Genomic DNA, 22,604 nt, shown 5'->3' on the forward strand with positions numbered 1-22,604 from the left:
GTATGGCCTCAGGGCAGCCGACGTGGAAGATGAGGGTAGCAGGAACCACTCAGAGACGGTGCGGTGTAATTCAGGGTCTTTACTGGTAACAACGATAGACCCTCCCGGAGTACTTGCTAGCGAACGGGGCCTGGTCAGTCCTTGAGCAGATGGGATCTCCCCTGGCCAGGCGGAGTTGTAGGCCTCCCAAACTGACTGTACTCTTCTGGCTACCTTGCTAGAAGCGGATATAAGTAGCCCACGTCCCTGAGTGTACCGTGTGGTGCTCACCCGTATGGCCGGTGACTCGGGGCCTTCTAATGGCTTCCGCTCCACGATGGCGGCGCTGGTCCCACGCGTGTGACCGTGCCTTCGGGTTTCTGGGCCTGAGGACCTGAAATCCCCTGCCGGTCGGCTTCTGCTGCTGGGTAAGAGTTAGTCCCCACAGCCTCGGACGCCGGGTCCGGTAAGAAAGCTTCTCAGTCAGGGCGAGCTCTGCAGCTGCCAGCCCCTGACTTGTAGTAGTATTGCTCCCACTGAGCTTCTGCTGTTTCTTCCTGTGACTGTTTCTTGTCTCTACTCTCCTTGACTGACTAACCCTGCTTCAGCCCCGGGTTTATATAGGGGAAGGTCTTCCCCTCCCAAGACTGGGCAGGAGGTGTGGCATGCACAGGATCCCTGACCAAAGGACCTCCCACCTGCTCTCAGACATAACATTACATTACTGTGGGAAACCAGACCCCTGGGGTGCCACATTCCCCCCTAGTGAAATTTAGTACTCCGGGACTAAACATATTTTAGAAAAACATACAAGATATAACAACAATAATAGTACAATAAGAAGAAACACATAAAGGTGGTCACGGCATGTCAGTAACCGGGTGTAGTCTTTGAAGAAAAGCAAGGTGTCCATTTCACCAAAACAGGGAGACGTAACCAGGTAGGGGTTTGTCCTGCCCCGAGTCCTTAACAGTCTTTAGTCCGTCCTGGGTTACGCTCCAACTATGTACAAAGGATTCCCGGTAAATCCACCAAGGACTCCTACAAATAACTAGAAACACAAAATTATACACAAGCAACAATACACAGGTAAACATAAATAAAACAATTTATACACTTCAAATCCTCCAACGTGCGGGTAACTGGCCTCTAGTGGCCCTAGTGGACCTACGGAGCTGACTGTCTAGCCCTGAACTACAGGGTGTAGGAGCTGTCAAGGGTAAACTGGGCAGCTGTCTACCGGCTCTTTGGCTCACTAGGGATATGGCAGGCTCACTGCAAGCAGAGGGTTGATCCTCCTGGTCTGCGGGTGTGGGGTCTTCTGCCTCCTGGACCGGCTGTTCTTCCAGCTCTACCTGTTGCTCCGTAGGTGCTTGGGATGCTGGTTGGAGGAAGGTGAGTACGGGTACCACAACTGCACCATTGACTTGAGTCCAAGACCGAGGGAAGTCCCCGAGCACAGTACTAACCATATCTTCCCTTTCCTCTACGGGTCGATGGTCTTCTTGTTCCTCTTCAGGGTTCCTCAGTTGTTCGGGACACTTCTTCAGGTGGTCCCGGGATACAATGGCTGTAGTTTCCCCTCCGTCTTTACTGATGGTACAAACCTTCGGGTTCTCGTGGCTTGAGGGCAGTACGGTGTACGGGTCCTTCTCCCACTGGTCGTCCAACTTGTGGAGCCGTCTCTTCCTCTTCAAGACCTGCTCTCCGGGTACCAGGGGAACAGCGGGAGCATACTGGTTGTAAGTTTTCTCTTGTCTTTCCCTAGCCTGACAGAGACTTCGCTCCACGCTCTCCTGTACTCTCCGGTACTGCTGCTGCCTCTCTGTGTCCCAGTCTGCTTCTGGTGAAGTGTCCTCGGGTGTCAGGACTCCCATTTCCAGGTCAACAGGTAACTTACCAGGTCTTGCCCTCATTAGGTAAGCCGGGGTACAGTTGGTGGAACCTACCGGGATGTGGTTGTATAGGTCCACCAGATCGGGCAGCTTCTCAGGCCACAGACTGCGTTCTTCCAGGGGCAACGTTTTCAGAAGATCCATTACCACCTGGTTCATTTTCTCACAAAGTCCATTAGTTTGCGGATGATAGGGTGTCGTTCTTATCTTCCGGCAGCCATACAGAGTGCAGAATTCTTGGAAGACCTCCGCTTCAAAGGCAGGTCCCTGGTCTGTCAACACTTGGTCCGGGTACCCGTGTGGACGGCAGAAATGCTGCTGGAAGGCTCTCGCTGCTGTTCGAGCTGTTAAGTCCTTGACGGGGACGACAACCAAGAACCGGGAGTAGTGATCCACGATGGTTAGTGCGTAGACGTAGCCACTTCTGCTTGGGGTCAGTTTTACATGATCCAAGGCTACCAGTTCCAACGGCTGCCGGGTGACGATGGACTGCAGGGGAGTCTTCTGGCTGGCACGATCCTTCCTTCTTAGGTTGCACGGGCCACAGTCTCTGCACCACTTCTCAATGGTTCCCCTCATGCCTACCCAGTGGAATCGCTCGCGCAGCAGGAACTTCAGCTTCTTCCACCCGAAGTGTCCAGCTTCGTCGTGGTATGCCTCCATCACCATGGCTGCGTCTCTTCGTGGCACCACTACTTGCCAGAGTAGTTCATGCGTCCGGGAGTTAACCATTCTGCGGCACAACTTCCCCTTGTAAAGGAACAGTCGACTCCTCTCTGCCCATAGTTGTTTGGCTTCCTCCGGAGCGTCTGGTTCAAGGCAAGCCTCCGGGCGAGTCAGCATCTCCTTCACCAGTCGGACGGCAGGGTCGCTGTCTTGCGTTTCCGCCCAGTTGTAGTGAGGTAAGGGGTTCAACGTAGCAGCCTGCTTACTCCTTACCCGGTGGGAGTACTGGATAGTCCCATGATGGTGGTACGCAGGGAGTTCAACTTCTTCCAGTCCCTCCGGATCTTCTCCTTCGTCCGGCAGGTTGGGCATCCTGGACAGGGCGTCCGCGTTGGTATTGGAGCGTCCGGCCCGGTATTTGATTGTGAACTCGTAGTTGGACAGACGGGCCATCCACCTCTGCTCCAGGGCACCGAGTCTTGCCGTGTCCAGGTGTGTCAACGGGTTGTTATCCGTGTACACGGTGAACCGGGAAGAAGCGAGGTAATGCTTAAAGCGCTCGGTGACTGCCCATACTACGGCCAGGAACTCTAGCTTAAATGAGCTGTAATTCTCGGGATTCCTTTCGGTGGGTCGCAGCTTTCGGCTGGCGTAGGCGATTACTCGTTCCTTCCCCTGCTGGATCTGGGACAGTACGGCTCCTAGCCCGATGTTACTGGCGTCGGTGTAGAGGATAAAGGGCTGGCTATAATCCGGGATTTCATCCCCCGTGAGGGCCATCTTCAGCTGGCGGAAGGACTCGTCTTCCAGCTCCTCCCATTTGAAGGGCGGCTTCTGGTTCTTGGCCTTCCGGGACTGGCCTATCAGGAGGTCCTGCATAGGTGCTGCCTTTTTGGTGAAACCGGGAATAAACCTTCGGTAGTAGCCTACCAACCCGAGGAACTGCCGCACTTCTTTTACGCTGGAGGGGCTTGGCCATTCCTTAATTGCGGTGATCTTATCAGGGTCGGGAGCCACTCCGTCAGCGCTCACCACGTGTCCCAGGTACTGCACCTTTGGTTTCAGGAGGTGACACTTGGAGGGTTTCACCTTTAGGCCGTAACTCGCCAGAGCTTCGAACACTTCCGCCAGGTGTTTCAGGTGGTCCTCATACGTCTTGGAATATACGATGACATCGTCCAGGTACAACAGGACCATCTCGAAGTTTCTGTGGCCCAGACAACACTCCATTAGTCGTTGGAAGGTTCCTGGTGCGTTGCAGAGTCCGAACGGCATGCAGGTGAACTCGCTAAGTCCCATCGGGGTGGTGAATGCGGTCTTCTCCCGGTCCGCCTCTGCTACAGGAACCTGCCAGTACCCGCTAGTGAGATCCAAGGTAGAGAAGAAGTTAGCAGATCTTAAAGCAGCCAATGACTCCTCTATCCTTGGTAAGGGGTACGCATCCTTGTGTGTGATACGGTTGATTTTCCGGTAATCTACACACATCCTCATGGTGTTGTCTTTTTTTCTGACTAAGACTAGTGGAGCTGCCCAGGGGCTACAGCTATCCCTGATCACCCCAGCCTCCTTCATGTCTCTAAGCATCCCCTTGGCGTGTTGGTAGTGTGCAGGGGGTACGGGTCGATACCTCTCTTTTATGGGAGGATGGTCTCCCGTGGGGATGTGGTGTTCTACCCCCTTGACTCGCCCGAAGTCTAACGGGTGTTTACTAAACACTCTCTCGTACTCTTGAACCACCCGATAGACTCCCTGTTTCTGATGTGAGGGAGTGGAGTCAGTACCCAAATGTAGTTGCTGACACCAGTCCTCCTTTGTTTTCTTAGAGCCGTTACCTTCCTCCGGGTGAGATGGAGGCAAGGGTTCCACAGATTGTATAGCATTTTGGTTAATGGTATATAATTTGGCTAGCGTGGCATACCGGGGCAGGTACACTTCCCTCTTCCCGATATTGATTATGCGAACGGGCACCCTCCCATGGCGTACATTAACCACCCCCCGTGCTGTCAAGATGGTGGGCCTATTGTCTGAGTAAACTGGTTCTACCATTGCCTGGTAATCTCTACCTCTCAGACCAATAGCTGCCCGGCACCAAATCATCATTTCACTTTTTGGGGGCATGGCAATAGGAAAAGGGTCACACATTCTTACGCTACCAATCTCACCGCCGGAGAGTTCCACCTGTTGCCGTCGCATCAGCGCCCGGATCTCTTTCTGGAGCACCCGCTGCTCGCCGGAGCTGGCGTTCTTGGCAACCTGCTGTAAAAGGAAAATCACCTCTGCAAGACAATTTTCAATTACATTAGTTCCTAGAGTTATTTTTGGGTGACTCTCATGTTTGTCAATATCTACAATGATCAGTCCCTGTGCTGCCAGTTCGACTCTACCGATTTTGATGGTCACCTCTTTAAATCCGATCTGTGGCACGGGCTGGCCATTGCTGGCGATGATACTCAAGTCGTCGTCAGGGTAGCGGGTAATATCCGAGTCATTCCAGTACTGCTTAAAGAGCACGTACGGGATGGTGGTGACCTGTGACCCGGTGTCCAGTAGGGCACTCATGGGAATGCCATCCAGTACCACAGGCAAGACTGGACGTCCTCCCACATATCTGTCGCGCCAGTTCGATGGGCCTGGTGATCTTTTTCCTGGGGGTTGGCCCTCTACCCCAGGTTGTGCCCGTTTAAAGAACAGTACCTTGCCATATGTCCGGGTTGATTGCAGCGGCGGCAGATGGGTCGTCCGTCTTCGCTGTATCGGTCACTGGGTCTTCCTCTGGCCGGTGGGGTCCTCCTTGGTCGACGCCACGGGATGTCCTCCGGTCCGGATGCCAGCTGGATCTTCCCTGGGGTGGAAACCTGTAAAGACTGCACAGTTCGGGTTAGCGCAGCAACGCTCTTAGCTAGCTCTTGGACCTGATGGTGTAGGTCTGGAGCCGGGTCATTGTCCAAAGCCTGCGCATCAGCTCCCACAGGCCCTGCCGACAAGGGCGCCGCCTCCTGGTGGTAAGTGCTAGCTGGGCGCCTGTGGGTCACAACGCCACCCGGTGCCGGTTCTCGGAGCACCCGGATGGCTCTGTCCTTGAACTGTGCAAAGCCCAGATGGGGATCCTGTAAGGCCATCGCCCGCAACTGGGTTCGGTGGGCATTACAATATAGTCCCTCTATAAATTGTTCGGTCAACAGCCTGTCCTCGTTTCCCACTCCATCAGGGTCGGTCTGCTTAATGGCCCTCAGGGCCTCTTGTAGGTTTAGTGCATAGTCCCTTATACTCTCATGCGCTCGCTGCTTGCACCCGTAGAATCTAAGCTTAATCTCGGCTGAGGTGCGGGTATCAAAGGTATCCTTCAGCCGGGTTAGTATCCCTGCGACAGTCTTCCTCCCAGGTGGCCAGGATTTTACTTCCCTTTTGGCTGCCCCGGTTAGTTGGGCCACCAGGATGCTCACTTTTTGCTCTTCTGTGAGGGGGTACACCTGGAAGAGGCTATCCAGCTTTTCTCTAAAGTCATGCAGGGTATGTGACTCCCCTGAGTACTGGGGTAGCCAAGCTGCTCCCGGGATATAGGGCATGGTGAAGGGCATAACTGCAGCAGCGGTGGCGCTGGCGGGGGTTGAGGCAATGAAGCTCTCCTCCGCATCCGACATCTTCCTCCCCCCCTAGTGGACCGTGGCCTACCTTGCGATGATCCTGTTCCGTAGGCCGCGGCTCCGCAGTAGATCGTCAGGGTTGAGGACCTTCAGTCGCGCTCCGGTGACGTCGGCGTCTGCTGGGCTCCTTCCAGGACCTTACGCAACGTCCGGACGTGAGGCGGGGCTTCAGTTCTCGCGCGCTTTCGGAGTCCACGCCCCTCTTCTTCCCGCGCGGCGTCCTCAAGATGGCGTCCAACGGCGGGAAAACTCCACGGATGGCGGGAAGAAGGCTGAAAATGGCGCCGGATGGCGGGAATCTTCACCGATGGCGGGAAAACTTCACGGATGGTAAGTTTTAAAAGTCTCTTTTTCAGGCACGCAGTACCAGGTGGTTGCGGGCACGAAATCCTGCCGACTACGCCAAAGTTGACGCGCCCCTGGGCCTGCTGTGTCGCGCAGCGTCTCGCGCACGGGGGCTTACCCGGAACCGGATCAGATGAGGGTTGTAGTCTCCGAGTGGCGGGGACCCTGTCCGTGCCCAGGGAGTCAACTCAGTGTGTGGCAGTCTTGATAGATGTTATTTGAGTGTCGACTACGCCACCCGTTGATTTGCAGCTATGGAGCTGCCGCTGCAGGGCAGACCGCTGAGGCCGGTGTAGAATTGTGCAGCGTGATAGTATAACCCCCAACGGGAGGGGTATGGCCTCAGGGCAGCCGACGTGGAAGATGAGGGTAGCAGGAACCACTCAGAGACGGTGCGGTGTAATTCAGGGTCTTTACTGGTAACAACGATAGACCCTCCCGGAGTACTTGCTAGCGAACGGGGCCTGGTCAGTCCTTGAGCAGATGGGATCTCCCCTGGCCAGGCGGAGTTGTAGGCCTCCCAAACTGACTGTACTCTTCTGGCTACCTTGCTAGAAGCGGATATAAGTAGCCCACGTCCCTGAGTGTACCGTGTGGTGCTCACCCGTATGGCCGGTGACTCGGGGCCTTCTAATGGCTTCCGCTCCACGATGGCGGCGCTGGTCCCACGCGTGTGACCGTGCCTTCGGGTTTCTGGGCCTGAGGACCTGAAATCCCCTGCCGGTCGGCTTCTGCTGCTGGGTAAGAGTTAGTCCCCACAGCCTCGGACGCCGGGTCCGGTAAGAAAGCTTCTCAGTCAGGGCGAGCTCTGCAGCTGCCAGCCCCTGACTTGTAGTAGTATTGCTCCCACTGAGCTTCTGCTGTTTCTTCCTGTGACTGTTTCTTGTCTCTACTCTCCTTGACTGACTAGCCCTGCTTCAGCCCCGGGTTTATATAGGGGAAGGTCTTCCCCTCCCAAGACTGGGCAGGAGGTGTGGCATGCACAGGATCCCTGACCAAAGGACCTCCCACCTGCTCTCAGACATAACATTACATTACTGTGGGAAACCAGACCCCTGGGGTGCGACACAGACATTTTACTGAATATCCAGTTTCCTGTTCGGGATCGCCAGTTTAATACCCACAAAGCTCTCCACAGTGTGACACCCCCCTACATCTCTTCCCTCATTTCTGTTTATCGGCCTACCCATTCTCCACGCTCCACAAGTGACTTTCGACTAACATCCGCACTAATCCGTACCTCCCACTCCCGGCTTCAAGACTTCTCCTGAGCTGCACCTATTCTTTGGAATGCTCTACCACAAGGGTGAACCACGACTTACACAGTTTTAGGCGCTCCCTAAAAACACACCTGTTTAGGGCGGCCTATCACATTCCCTAATCGAAGTCCTTTTATATTCTTATAGCCCATCCCTTACTTCTCCAAACATGAATCTCCCCCGAACCCAAAAGCACTACAGATACTGTCTGGTGATGAGCTCATGCTGCCTTTATCTATCCCTCATCCTCTCAAGATGGCTGGACCATCATTGTAAATAAGCCCCTGTACTTTGTGTCACCCCCACCTCATTGTAGATTGTAAGCTCTTACGAGCAGGGTCGTCATTATTTTTGCTTTAATTATTGTATTATCTTTAACTGTTACTTATGACTGTTGTATATGAACCTCTGAATTGTAAAGCGCTGTGGAATATGTTGCCGCTATATAAATAAAGATTATTATTATTATTAATAATGCAGCGCACTCTGCAAACACAATGCTTTGTGTACTCTGCAACCTCTATATGTACTATTTGTGTGGTAAAAGCCACTCTGTGTATTCTGCAAACCCGTCTGTGAGAGTACTGCTGTGTGTTCTCTGCACACCTACCAGGCTGTCTGCAGTTCTTCTCACCCATGATCTTCATCCCTGTATCCACCTAGTGCAATGGCTGCATGTACCTGAAAGCTTGAATCTCTGAGAGTCTCTGCAGCCCTCTATCTCCGGTGTTAATACGCTGTTTGAATCCATTTTCTGCAACACTCACGGCTTCTTCTACAGACTCCGGCACGTGTCTATCACCTCTAGTTGCAGTTGTGACTTCTTCAAAGGACCCCTGGAAGATGCATGCGTATATCTTCATTTGGACTACCATTTTCTCTTAGACAGGTAGGAATCACTCTCTTGGTATTTTATGAGTGGTTTGCAGCGCATCTCTTTTCTTTTTATCATTTCAAAAAATAATTCTAGTACACAGCTGTGTCTTTGCCATTTTTGGTCCAAAAAAGTAATTCTACTCTGCAGCTGAGTCTTTGCTATTTGTAGGGCAAACAAAAATGTTTATTGTACCACTGTGTCAATATGAGTAGTGTTGCAAAAAAAATGCATCTACTCTGCAGCTGTCTCTTTGCCATTTGTAGGCCAAACAAATCATTTTACTGCACCGCTGTGTCTATACAAGTAGTGTGCCAAAAAAATAATTCTACTCTTCAGTCATGTATTTGCATTTTTGGTATATCCCTGCCTTGCACACACATGTTGTGGACAAAATAAGGAGTGCACTGCACAATGCTATCTGTGGTAAGGTCCACATAACCACTGATAAGTGGACCAATAAGCACGGCTAGGGATGTTACATCTCTCTAACTGCCCGCTGGGTAAATGTAATGATGGCTGGGACAGTGGCGGAAGGCGTTCTAGCCCATGTCCTACCACTACCGAGGATTGCTGGAAGTTTCTCTGTCCAGGTTGCCTCCTCCTCCTACTCTACTTCTTCCACCGCCTCCTCATCCGATCACATTAAGACCTGCGCTACCAACTTCAGCAGAGGGGGAAAAAACAGCAGGCTGTTCTTAAACTCCTCTGTTTAGGGGACAAATCCCACACTGCACAGGGGCTGTGGACAAGAATCTAACAGCAGACAGATGAATGGTTCCTGCTGGTGAACCTCAAGCCCGTCCTGGTGGTGTTCGATAATGGTCGAAATCTGGTAGCAGCTCTGGGCCAAACCGGTATGATGCACATCCCTTGCCTGGAAAACTACTTCCTGAAAATTTACCCACATATGTTAGAGCTGCTGCTGAAAGTGTGGGCAGTGTGTGCGCACTTTCGGAGTTCTCACCCTTCTGCTGCTCACCTGTCTGCGCTGTAGCGTCACTGTAACATCCCTGGCGGCGTGCTTGTGACTCGCCCCCTGGGCCGTGGGGCACACGGAACCGGGCAATAGTGAGACGCTGGGAGTAGTAGTGGCAGCCGGGTCCCGCGGCTCAGGGTGGTCAGACCAGTGGCAGTCTTTTAGATGTTTTAAGAGATGTCCGACTACGCCACCCGTGGATTGCGGTTATTAGGAACCGCCGCTGCAGGGCAGACCGCTGGGGCCGATGATGTACGCAGCTGGGATGGTGTGACTCCCCACGGGAAGAGTGCGGCCCCAGGGCAGTGTAGTGGATGGTGGGAGTGATGGTGGTGAGAGTCCCAGTACCGGTAATGCCGGAGGAGCGAAAAAGCACACAGACAACGTACTACAGTCCAGGGTCTTTACTCACGGTTAATATCCAAGTCACTTCTGCAGGGAATGACTGCCCGAGCCGTGCTGCGTCCACCAGGTGAGGGGCTCAGTCAACTCCCAGGCAGCTCAGGAGTATGGCTCAAGACCCCCTTTTGTCCTCTCTCTGGCCTGCCTCACCAGTGACCCACTTTTGTCCAGCTACCGCGGACTTGTGCGGTTAAGCGTGGGCCCCGTCCTCCGCTGTCCTATATGGTGCCTTCCTAGCAGGTTTGATGAGGTGTCGCACCAATAAATGATCACGACCTCCGGTCTTTGGCTGAGGGTTGTTTCTCCTCCCCCAACTTGGGATCCGGTACCCTTAATCTGCCTGATTCTTCACCCTGGATTCTCGTGGGCTCTTAGGGTCCCTTCCACCTTCTTGTTCCTGAGCCCTTCTGTTTCTCTCTATCTTCTCCTTCTTTCCTGTTCTGTCTTCTCCTCCTTCCCTTGGCCTCTTCTCCAGGCCCACTTCTCCTTCTCCTCTCAGGCCCCGGCCTCTTCTCTAGGCCTGCCTCTGGAGCAGCACTCAGCCTGAGCTGCTGCTCCCTGTCAGCTCTCCTCTCAACCTCTCCTCACAGACTGAACCCAGATCTAAGATGGCTCCTCCCTTTTATACTTCCCTCTAGCCATGAGCCCAGGTGACCAGCAACCAATGGGTTCCTACCTACGCTCAGGAACCAACCCATATCTGCCCCTACAGCACTGGGTGTTCCGCCCCCCTCCCCACTCCAGGCAGGGACATAGTCGGTCGTGCCTGCACTTCTGTCTAGTGGGAGCACCGTTGAGCTGTCCCTCGGAAATGGGGTGTGTGTGCTGTATGCAGCTAACTGAGCCCTGGTCCATACTCCATCCTTACCTGGGAGTGGAATATCACACCTCTGGTCTGAGGTGCAATACCCCTGTAGCGGCCGAACCCTCGGGGCGCTACATTCCCCCCTGGTAAAGCACAGCACGTCCTCGGGCTGGAAAAGAGCAAAAACAGTTGATTACAGGACATGCAAAACTTTTTAAAACTTTTTACATTTAGAAACGGACGACATTGTTCAATTACCTTTATGGGACACACTCTTCTTTTTCACTAGACATTATAGAAACATTTTCAGTACTTCCGGAACTCTTTTGTATAAAACATCATATAAAACATTTGCATTATCACCTAGCAGCATATAAAACTTTCTCATGTAAAACATTTTCAAATACGGCATATTCTTGTATCCTGGCCGCGGTGCAACTTGCGACCAGATGTTCTTTCTTCTTAAAGTGCAACAGTCCAGTAAACTTGTCTTGAGGTAGACGTTGTGGTTTTTATATAAAACCAGTAGGGGGCGCTTTAGGAAGCGCAACTATATACAAGGGATTGGCCGTTCCCAGTCCTCGGCCGGTTGAAAAAAGGGGGAATGGCTGCTCACAGTCCTCAGCCTGTTAAAGGGAAGAGGGATGGCTGCTCTCAGTCCTCAGCCAGGTTACTTAGGGGATAGGGCAACAGTCACACAGTCCTTTATCAGTCCCAACGGGGACCACACTTTATTCTGGAAACAGTCCTAAACAGTTCCTTTGTACCCAGACGGGTAACTATTTACACTGGTATGCTACTGTTTACTGGTAGCGATACCCTCCAGCCGCTCCTTGCTCCTCATAATCTTCAGGCCCGTCCGGGCCCTCTTGGTACTCAGAGTCCGAGTAGTGCTGTTCCTCCTCCTCTACTACTCTGTGGACGTGGAGGGCGTACCATCCCTTCACGCCTTGGTGTCGGGTGTAGGACACCATGTCTCCTGGATATAGATCCCGCCCTCGATGACCTTCTGGCAGGTGGCTCTCTACATCCCTCTGTAGCGTCGGCGTCCCTGCCTCCTGCTAGGCAGGGACGCTGTTCCCCTCACCTCTCTGCTCCGTGCCCGGCGGCTTCCTCCCGCTCTGCTTGCAGCGCCCGCTCTCCCCCGGTCACTGTGCTTAGGGCGCGCGCGCGCTCCCCCTCTCTTAAAGGGGCCACGCGCGTCGCCCTAAGGAGTCCCCGGCCAATGGCCGGAGGATCCCTCCATATATAAGGCACCTCCTCCAAAATGGAGGTGCCCGAGCAATGTTGTTGCACTGTTCACTACTCTGCTTCAGCCCTCAGGTCCCGTTGCCAGTTACCTGCCAGTTACCTGCCAGTTTCCTGCCAGTCTCCTGCCAGTTTGCTACCTGATTCCTGCCTGTCATCCGCTTTCCTGCTTGCTAGCTTGAGGTCCGACGGTCTGCCTTCCGACACTTGTCAGTCTGTCTATGGACCAGCTTGCCCGCTCACCTGGGAGCGCTCACCTGCTACCTGCCTGATAGCCTACCTGGAGGCTCCGCCGTCACGTGCTGTGACCACCTGCCAGTCCAGAGACTCTTGCCCGCTCACCTGGGAGCGCTCATCTGCTACCTGCCTGTTAGCCTACCTGGAGGCTCCGCCGTCACGTCCTGTGACCACCTGCCAGTCCAGAGACTCTTGACCGCTCACCTGGGAGCGCTCACCTGCTACCTGCCTGATAGCCTACCTGGAGGCTCTGCCGTCACGTGCTGTGACCACCTGCCAGTCCAGAGACTCTTGCCCGCTCACCTGGGAGCGCTCATCTGCTACCTGCCTGTTAGCCTACCTGGAGGCTCCGCCGTCACATGCTGTGACCACCTGCTTATCCTGAGACTCTCGCTTGCTCACCTGGGAGCACTCATCTGCCATCTGCCTGCTAGCCTGCCTGGAGGCTCAGCCGTCACAGGTCGTACCTGCCCGTTTACCCAGAGACTGCCCTGGTCACTTGCCGTGACCTCCTGCCCGTTTACCCAGAGACTGCCCCGGTCACTTGCTGTGACCGCCTGCCCGTTTACTCAGAGACTGTCCCGGTCACTTGCTGTGACCTTCTGCCCGTTTACCCAGAGACTGTCCCGGTCACCTGCTGTGACCGCCTGCCTGTCTTCCCTGGTCGCCACCCGCTTCCTTACAAGGACTGCCCCCTTGTATAAGTTGCTCAGAGGTTCCGCCTCCCAGACCCGTTACACCCTCCAAGTCACGAACACGTTGCTGATGGTCTCAGGATCTTTAATGAAACCCCAGCCATGTTCCATGTGAAATTTTACGACAGTCCCGGTGACTCGGGGACCGCGGGCAGCTCGGGGATCTCGCCGGGTCTTCATCTTCTGCTCCGCACTCTGGACCTGCGCTTCTCCTGTTTCATGCGCCGCTCTCGCTGCTCCCTCTCGAACAACTCCAGCTGTTGGCAGCAGTACTCCTGTCGACGGGCGGCGTCCGGGGGCGCTAGGCCTTATGACCGGGCCTGCGATTGTGGTCTGCTGATCATGCCCAGGGTCAGAGGGAACGGCGTGGGGCGGGGCTCGCTGGCGGTGTCGATGGCCTGGGAACCGGTTGGTAGCGGTGGAGGCACGGTGTCGATGGCGTGTTCAGGTACGTTGGGCTCCGCAACAGGGTGCAGGGGCAGGTCGGCGGCCCCAGGGTTCGGGGTAGGGGCGTCTATGTTACCTGCCTCTGCTGTCGCGGCCTCCTCCACGGCATCGTCCTCAGCCTCCGCTCTGCTTTCACTGCCCTCGGTGGCTGGTGTGCCGCTGGATGTCGACGGCGCCTCCTGCTCCAGGATCACGGCCCGCCGGGCCATTTCTTCTTTCCACCCGGCAATCACGTCCCGCTACGCCCGGACCATCCTCCGGTCCAGCTCCTCCAGCGCAGCCCGCACATACTCGGGGTCTTCCTTGGGGAGGTGTGCTAGCAGCTCCGTGAAGCTGCATGGGGATTCGGCCTGCAGCAGGCCACGCGCCAGGGCGCTGGAGCTGGTTCCTGTCTCTATCTTCGGGTGCGGCCTGGCCAGACTGATCCAGACCACCACCTGCCCCGCAATTTTCTTCTCTTTCCGCCCCCATGGGGGGTGGTCCTGGGGCATTCTGCTGACAATCACTCTCAGGGGCAGCCCCCCCACGTTGACGGACATTTCTACCGCCGTGCTCATGGTTGTTGGGGGCGGGCTTCCTCTTTGGCGCCATTCTGGGACCCGGCCCACGATGAGAGGCGGCCTCCTGTGGTCTTTTGGCGCGCACATTATGGCGCTCGTTCTTCTGGGGCGGGCGCCATCTTTAGTACAATAAAACAGTCTCTTTTGAGGCGCGCAATACCCGCTTGTGGCGGGTGGGTAACGATCCTGCCGACTATGCCAAAGCTGACTCGCCCCCTGGGCCATGGGGCACACGGAACCGGGCAATAGTGAGACGCTGGGAGTAGTAGTGGCAGCCCGGTCCCGCGGCTCAGGGTGGTCAGACCAGTGGCAGTCTTTTAGATGTTTTAAGAGATGTCCGACTACGCCACCCGTGGATTGCGGTTATTAGGAACCGCCGCTGCAGGGCAGACCGCTGGGGCCGATGATGTACGCAGCTGGGATGGTGTGACTCCCCACGGGAAGAGTGTGGCCCCAGGGCAGTGTAGTGGATGGTGGGAGTGATGGTGGTGAGAGTCCCAGTACCGGTAATGCCGGAGGAGCGAAAAAGCACACAGACAACGTACTACAGTCCAGGGTCTTTACTCACGGTTAATATCTAAGTCACTTCTGCAGGGAATGACTGCCCGAGCCGTGCTGCGTCCACCAGGTGAGGGGCTCGGTCAACTCCCAGGCAGCTCAGGAGTATGGCTCAAGACCCCCTTTTGTCCTCTCTCTGGCCTGCCTCACCAGTGACCCACTTTTGTCCAGCTACCGCGGACTTGTGCGGTTAAACGTGGGTCCCGTCCTCCGCTGTCCTATATGGTGCCTTCCTAGCAGGTTTGATGAGGTGTCGCACCAATAAATGATCACGACCTCCGGTCTTTGGCTGAGGGTTGTTTCTCCTCCACCAACTTGGGATCCGGTACACTTAATCTGCCTGACCCTTCACCCTGGATTCTCGTGGGTTCTTAGGGTCCCTTCCACCTTCTTGTTCCTCAGCCCTTCTGTTTCTCTCTCTCTTCTCCTTCTTTCCTGTTCTGTCTTCTCCTCCTTCCCTTGGCCTCTTCTCCAGGCCCACTTCTCCTTCTCCTCTCAGGCCCCGGCCTCTTCTCTAGGCCTGCCTCTGGAGCAGCACTCAGCCTGAGCTGCTGCTCCCTGTCAGCTCTCCTCTCAACCTCTCCTCACAGACTGAACCCAGATCTAAGATGGCTCCTCCCTTTTATACTTCCCTCTAGCCATGAGCCCAGGTGACCAGCAACCAATGGGCTCCTACCTACGCTCAGGAACCAACCCATATCTGCCCCTACAGCACTGGGTGTTCCACCCCCCTCCCCACTCCAGGCAGGTACATAGTCGGTCTTGCCTGCACTTCTGTCTAGTGGGAGCACCGTTGAGCTGTCCCTCGGAAATGGGGTGTGTGTGCTGTATGCAGCTAATTGAGCCCTGGTCTATACTCCATCCTTACCTGGGAGTGGAATATCACACCTCTGGTCTGAGGTGCAATACCCCTGTAGCGGCCGAACCCTCGGGGCGCTACACTTGCATAGTGAACCACCTCCCACTATGCAAGACCGCAATCTTACCTGTCAGTCCAGCCTGCAAACTGTGTGCCAGTTCATGCTGTGTGCATGTCTCTTGACTGACTGCTTAAGGCAGCGGCCCGGTTACTTCATGATTCTTATAGCTGCTGTGGGCGCACCCCTAATGCGTCTCCAGCCTATTGCTGTGAGTCACTGGATATTTAAACCCCCTCCACCCAGTAGGAGGTGCCTGAGCAACACTAACATTCAGTGTGCTCCTTGATTCTGAAGTTGCCAGGTCCAGTTCTGTGTCTTCTTGTCTGTTTCCGCCATCTCTGGGGGCTGCATACCCAGACCTATTTTCTGTGCTTTCTTGTCCGTTTCCGCCATCTCTGGGGGCTGTATACCCAGGCCTGTATTCTCTGACTTCTAGTCTGCCCCGCCATCTCTGAGGGCTGTATACCCAGGCCTGTTCTTGTATCTCTTTGCAGTAGCAGTTCCTGTCTGAACTGTATCCTAGCCTGTTATCTGTTTGTCTCTATGTCCTTAACTTCCCTCTTCCTGCAGTATCTGAACCTGCAACTAACTCCAACTTGTTGTCTCTGTACTTCTGTTTGTGAGTTTTGTGTCCACTCGCTACTTCATAGTAAGTACCTTGTGTGTATCTGGTTCTGCTTGTCCCTTTTCCCTTCCTCCGTATCTTCCTGTATTTTCCAGTCTGTTCCATGTGAACAGAGCCCTGTCCTCTCTGCCTTGTCCACAGCACCTGCGGTTTCGCTCCGCTCTGTCTTGCCCACTGCTCCGGCGGTTTCTCTCTGCTCTGACTAGCCCACCGCTCCGGCGGTTTCTCTCTTCTCTGACTTGCCCACCACTCCAGCGGTTTCCCTCTGCTCTGCCTTACCCACTGCTCCGGCGGTTTCTCTCTGCTCTGACTTGCCCACCGCTCCGGCGGCTTCCCTCTGCTCTGCCTTACCCACTGCACCTGCGGTTTCGCTCCGCTCTGTCTTGCCCACCGCTCCGGCGGTTTCTCTCTGCTCTGACTTGCCCACCGCTCCGGCGATTTCTCCCTGCTCTGTCTTGCCCACTGCTCCGGCGGTTTTCCTCTGCTCTGCCTTACCCACCGCTCCGGCAGTTTCTCTCTGCTCTGACTTGCCCACCGTTCCGGAGGCTTCCCTCTGCTCTGACTTGCCCACAGCTCTGGTGGCTTCCCTCTGCTCTGCCTTACCCACCGCTCCGGCGGCTTCTCTCTGCTCTGACTTGCCCACCGCTCCGGCGGCTTCTCACTGCTCTGCCTTGTCCTCCGCTCCGGCGGTTTCGCTTTACTCTGCTTGTCTACCACATTTGCGGCTCTGTACCTGTCTCCCAGTCTGTATTGGACCCTATCCAGCCTGTGCTCCAACCTGCTAGTACCTCCCGGTCTGCACTCCAGCCGTGCTAGCCAGTATCTCCCTGTCTGCATACCAGCCGTGCTTGCCAGTGCCCACCTGTCTGCATACCAGCCGTACTTCCCAGTACCCACCTGTCTGCATACCAGCTGTGCTTGCCAGTGCCCACCTGTCTGCATACCAGCCATACTTCCCAGTACCCACCTGTCTGCATACCAGCCATACTTGCCAGTACCCACCTGTCTGCATACCAGCGGTACTTGCCAATACCCACGTGCCTGTATGCCAGTCTACCTGCCTGTTCCTGCATTCCCCGGTGTGGGTCAACAACTGTGACCGGGGTCTGACCTGGAGTCGCACCTGGTCCCTCTGCTCGGTTCCTCCATGGTCCATGGAGTCGACTAAGCCGCCGTGCGACCTTGTTCGGATTGGGTTGATACTTAGTTACGCCCCTCCAGGCACTCCTTGGTTCATGGTACAGTGGGATCACTAATCACGCTCATGCCAGTCTGTCCGGGCGGGAGCGTAACAGTCACTTCTGCATTCCTGCTCACCTCCTCATATGCGAAGTACCAACAAGGTGGAACTCCATCTTGCGTATGCTGGAGAGATTGTGGGATCAGCAGCAGGCAATAGTGAAGTTTCAGCTGCAGCACACATGGGTGAGTCACTCTGCAAACAACACCACTACACCACTTCACCACCAATGACTGGGCCTCATTGAGGGACGTAGGTGCCATGTTGCGCGGGTTTTAATATTCCACCAATATGGCCAGCACTGATGACGCAATCATCAGCATTACTTTACCACTTATATGCCTGCTGGGAACAACAATTCAGATGATGATGGATGAGGCGTAGGCACAGGAGAAAAAGGAGCAGGAGGAGCAGGGCCAATTCACAGCGTTATCAGGCCTGTCATCCACACATAGCTCGGAGGGTGGGTTACTGTTCCAAAAGCGGCCAGATGCCCAACTGTACAGCCAGGGAACAGTTTTGGAGGATAAAGAGGAGGAGGAACATCCGTGTTCACAGCAGGGTGACACTCAGAGCAGCTCACGGGCATCACTGGAACGTGGCTGGGGGGATACAGAGTGCACAGAAGATACACCTCCCACTGAGGACAACTTGTCATTGTCTCTGGGCAGCCTGGCACACAAGCCAATACTTGCTGCTGTACCTGCGCAATGACCGCTGCGTTGCCTGGATTGTTAGCAGCACAGATTACTAGGTGGCCACCCTGCTGGATCCCCGATACAAGGACAGCGTACCATACCATTTCTTCCATCACTTGAGCATACGTGAATAAAAGCATACGCTGGTAGAGAAACTACTGATGGCTTTCCAACTTGACAGCAGGAGTTCAGTAGAAGAACAAGGCAGAGGCAGAGGAGGAAGTCGCAAACTCAGCTGGGGTAGCGCCACCATCTCGGAAGGCACTTGCGGCAAGTGTACTGTCGGAATGTGTGTTTTTCACGGCAGTGGGTGTGATAACAGACAGGCGCATCCCACATCCAACTTGAGGAACCTAACATTCCTTAAAATAAACCAGGCGTGGATCCCACGGGACTTGTCCATACCTTTAGATGACTAGACAACTATGCCAGCCACACCCAGCCAGTATTCAACTGTATTTGCCATTCTTATTATTTGGGTGCCTTCTCACTAAATAAAAAAAAACTTTTGGCTACCTTCCTCCGCCTCTTCCACCTACACTGCCACTTATACCTCCTCCATCTCCTTTTCCAGTTTTACCTCCGGCCCCTGGTTGTACTTTGTTCGTTTATTTGGATTCATCCTATGTTCTTTTAAATCAGTTCCCTAAAAAAAAAAAAAAAAGGAAAGACCAAAAGAACAAAAATACAAAAAAATACACAAAACCACAGTGTTGAACTACTCTTCCATTGCCCCTTTCACATATACCTCCACGTCCACTTTTTCATCGACTTGGACTTATGGCACCTGGTTCTAGATAGCTAGTTTTAGTTTTGTTTATTCTAGGTTGTTTTAAGTAATTTCCATAAAAAAAACAAGCAAAAAAAAACACTGAAAAACAAAAAAAATATACAAAAAAAAAAATCTAAAAAAAATAGTGTTGGATTACTCCTTCCTTGCCTTTTCTACCTATACCGCACCATTCACTTATTTCTCCACTTGGACCTTTGCCTCCTGGTTCTAGATTGTTAGTTCTAGTTTTGTTAATTCTAAGTTGTTTAAAGTCAGTTCCATAAAAAAAAACAGTGTTGGACTACTCCACCCTTGCTTCTTCCACTGACACTACCACAACCACATTCTTCTCCACTTGGACCTGTTTCTCATGGTTCAAGATTATTATGTTTTATTTCTGCTCTCCTTAGCATTGGGACAGGATGCAGCTGTAGTGAGGGGACAGTATTAGGTTTTATGTGTGCGCAGTTTTCCAAAAAGAATTTGTGTGCTCTGCACCAGTGTCTGAGATAGTACAGTGTGTACACAAAAGTTTTTCAAATCTGCAACCATGTTGGTGGGAGTCATGTGCATACAAACAAATTTTTCTACTCTTATGCAACCATGTCTGATAGTACTGTGCATTCCAAAAGGAAACCCACGCAAACATGCAGATGTTGTCCTTGATGGGATTATAACCCAGGACCCCAGCACTGCAAGGCTGCTGTGCTAATTACTGAGCCACCGTGCAGGCAAAATGAACTCATTTAATGACCATTCACAGTTTCACTGTATCATCGATAGTGGTGGGAGACTTTACTGTACGCTATTGGAGCTGTAATTATTGTGGATGCTTTCACCAGATTTGCCGTCCAATAGATACTCATTTTAGTATTTAACTACTTATTCCAATCACAGAGCCTCTAAATTGTCATCGATGGCATTTGTGTCTTGCAAAGTCAACAGCTGGCTCAGTTGAGGAGTGGTTAATTTGCTTGGCTGCTGCCTATCTTGGATGTGGTACCTGTTCACCAGGCTGCCTCTACAGATTCAAACCCTGATTCACTGTACTCCAAGGACACCAGCATGCAACCGAGCTCATACGGCACGGGGGGTGGACGGAAGGGAGAGCCGTCCGCTGTGCGGCCATGTGCAGAAGCGGCAGGCTGTGAGAAAGCACCTTTTGCATGGCGAGGGTGAGGTGAATGGCCTCCAGAGGATACCACAGCCACCCTGCCTCTTCAACCAACATATCCTAGGCAATGTACAGGGTCGCTCGGGAGAGGCGCAAGGACATGGAGGCCTATGCGGCACCTCTGTCAGGCTTTCCATGCCTTCTTATGGTTCATCATTTTTCGTCAATTTGTAGCCAGTAATTTTTAAAATGTAATCCAAACTGACTGATTTAATGACCATTCGCAATTTCACTGTACCATCCATTAGAATGCGGCCATTGTGGTACACGGCCTTATTTTTAAATTTTTGTTTTTTAATCCATTTCACTTCACAAACTTTTTATACATTTGTGGCGCCCCTGAGGGTTCGGTCGCCACAGAGGTACTGCATCTCAACCAGAGGTGTGGTATCTCACTCTCAGGTAAGGAAGGAGTACAGCTCAGGACCCTAACACCTGCATCCAACACACACCACTCCAGGCCAGCAGGAGGAGCAAGATGCCTCCCACATACTTGCTGAGCCCCTTTCCTGGCTGGAGTGGGGGGAACCTAGCTGGTAAGGGGAACCACATAGTGGGTGTGGGTGGAGGAAGTAGTTAAGGGGAGCTCATAGAGGGAAGATATAAAATGGGAAGCCATCTTAGAAAGACAGACTAGTCAGAGGAGGAAAGTGATAGGAGCGGAGGCTCTGCAGGAGCTCTGCTCCAGAGGCAGGCCTAGACTGTGAGGCCCAAGGCTGAGAGGAAGAAGAGAAGGAGAGGAGAGGGAGCAGGAAGGCTCCAGGAACCAGAAGAAACGATCCTAGGGGTACAGGCAGTGCGAGAGGCCACCCGTACGCCCGAATCTACCAGGAGGTGGAGGGGTCAGGCTGCATACAGGGAACCGGTCCATCAACTAGTAGAAGATTGCACATCTTAACAAGAAACCAGAGGCTGCAGTATTTCATGCCCTGTAGCCAACACTCCATACCAGTCTAACCAGGAAGGTAGCTATATAGGACCCAGGGGACGGAACAGACGTCGCCCGCAAAGGCCCGCAGATACTGGACTGGGACACTTGGTATGAGGTTCAGGGAGACAGCCAGAGAGAAGACACAGAAGGGAGTCCTGTTATGCACTCCGGAGTTACCTGGGGATGGACTGAGCCCCTCACTGAGTAAACGCAGCACGTCACGGGAAGTTACTTTGACGTCTGTAACTTGGACTGCACTAACCGTGAGTAAAGACCCTGGGTCTGCACCACCTTGTCTCTGTGTTTCTTGCTGCGCCATCACTCCCTGCACTACAATGCCCAGCACAACCTGCAACATCATCTACACTGCCCTGGAGCTAGCTCTTCCTGTGGAGAGCCATACCATCCCTGCTGCAGTAACATCAGCTTCAGAGGACTGCTCCGCAGCGGAGGCACCCTTTAGCCGCATTCCACAGGTTGCATCACGAACTCTATAAAAACACTATAAATCCCCTATCCAATACCCCTTTTATTGACCGCCCTGGGTCACGGACCGGGTCACCGCCACTGTGACATTACCCCAGCATCTACCGGCCCGACACCGGGTACCCCACGGCCCAGGGGGCGCATCACATTCATCCCTAAATTATCATTTTTGGGGGGATTCTTTGTTATGTTAAGTCCTTTACATATCCAAATTAGTTTGCTGGGCACTTGGCCTTCTCTTACTCCCATTTAACTTCCTTTTGCAGCCCTTTAGCCTTTACAATGACCATTTTACAGCCATTTTACAGCACCGAAGTTTGGGTCGCCATTGACTTCTATTGGGTTCGAGTTAGGGGTCAAGTTCGTATACTGAACCGAAATTTTTACTGTAGCTTGGTCGAACCTGACGAACCCGAACATCCACGGGTCCGCTCATCCATACTTATGTTGAAAACGAGCCTTTAGGTTTCTAATGCACAAAGGCCCAAATGTAACTGCTATCTGTGCACTCCCGATAGCTTCATTCCTGCTTAAATGAAAGGAGTTTTCCACGTATCTAGTATTGAAGGTTTTTTCTTTAGAAGGTTGTCAATATAATATTGCTGGGGGGCCAATTAATCAGCTGTTACTAGTTGGGACAAATGCCACCAAAGTATATATTGAATGAAACTGCACAGTGGCTGCTGAATATGAGCTAATCAGAAGTTCTTGGCAGTGGTAGCTGCACATTGAGTGGAGGTGTGCTGTACCACCACTGTTGATGATTACAGCTCGTCATTGTGGGTATGGGGTGATGGACTCTTTTAATCTGATATTGATGACCTATCAGTGGACAACCTCCTAAGAGAATTTACAGGATTAGAAGAAACATGGCTGCTTTCTTTCAAAAATAGTGCCACATCTGTCCACAAATTATGTGTGGTATTGCTAAACAACCCCATATATTATATAGATTAAAATGAACTTTTGTTCATGGGAAAACCCCTTTAAGGCGTGTTACTTGAAAAGAAAAAAATAAATAAAAACCGTGATAATAAAAACATCTATAAAAAAAATTATTTAAATTCTTTCTTCTCTTGGGGGAGAAATTACTGCTGAAACATAAAATGGCCATCATCCTAGTATACCGTGAGAAATCTAGCCTAGAATGTAAGTTGGATGCATT

The 22,604-nt window shown here is 53.0% G+C and overlaps 1 pseudogene; it reads right to left on the reverse strand.

Moving 5' to 3' along the window:
* The window catches only part of LOC141154966 (cytochrome P450 2G1-like), a 311,891-nt pseudogene that overhangs the window by 38,426 nt on the left and 250,861 nt on the right, over positions 1 to 22,604 (reverse strand).

Source organism: Phyllobates terribilis, unplaced genomic scaffold (assembly GCF_046119375.1).
Source record: "Phyllobates terribilis strain yellow unplaced genomic scaffold, ASM4611937v1 Scaffold_7__3_contigs__length_470593459, whole genome shotgun sequence".
NCBI classification, from domain to species: domain Eukaryota; kingdom Metazoa; phylum Chordata; class Amphibia; order Anura; family Dendrobatidae; genus Phyllobates; species Phyllobates terribilis.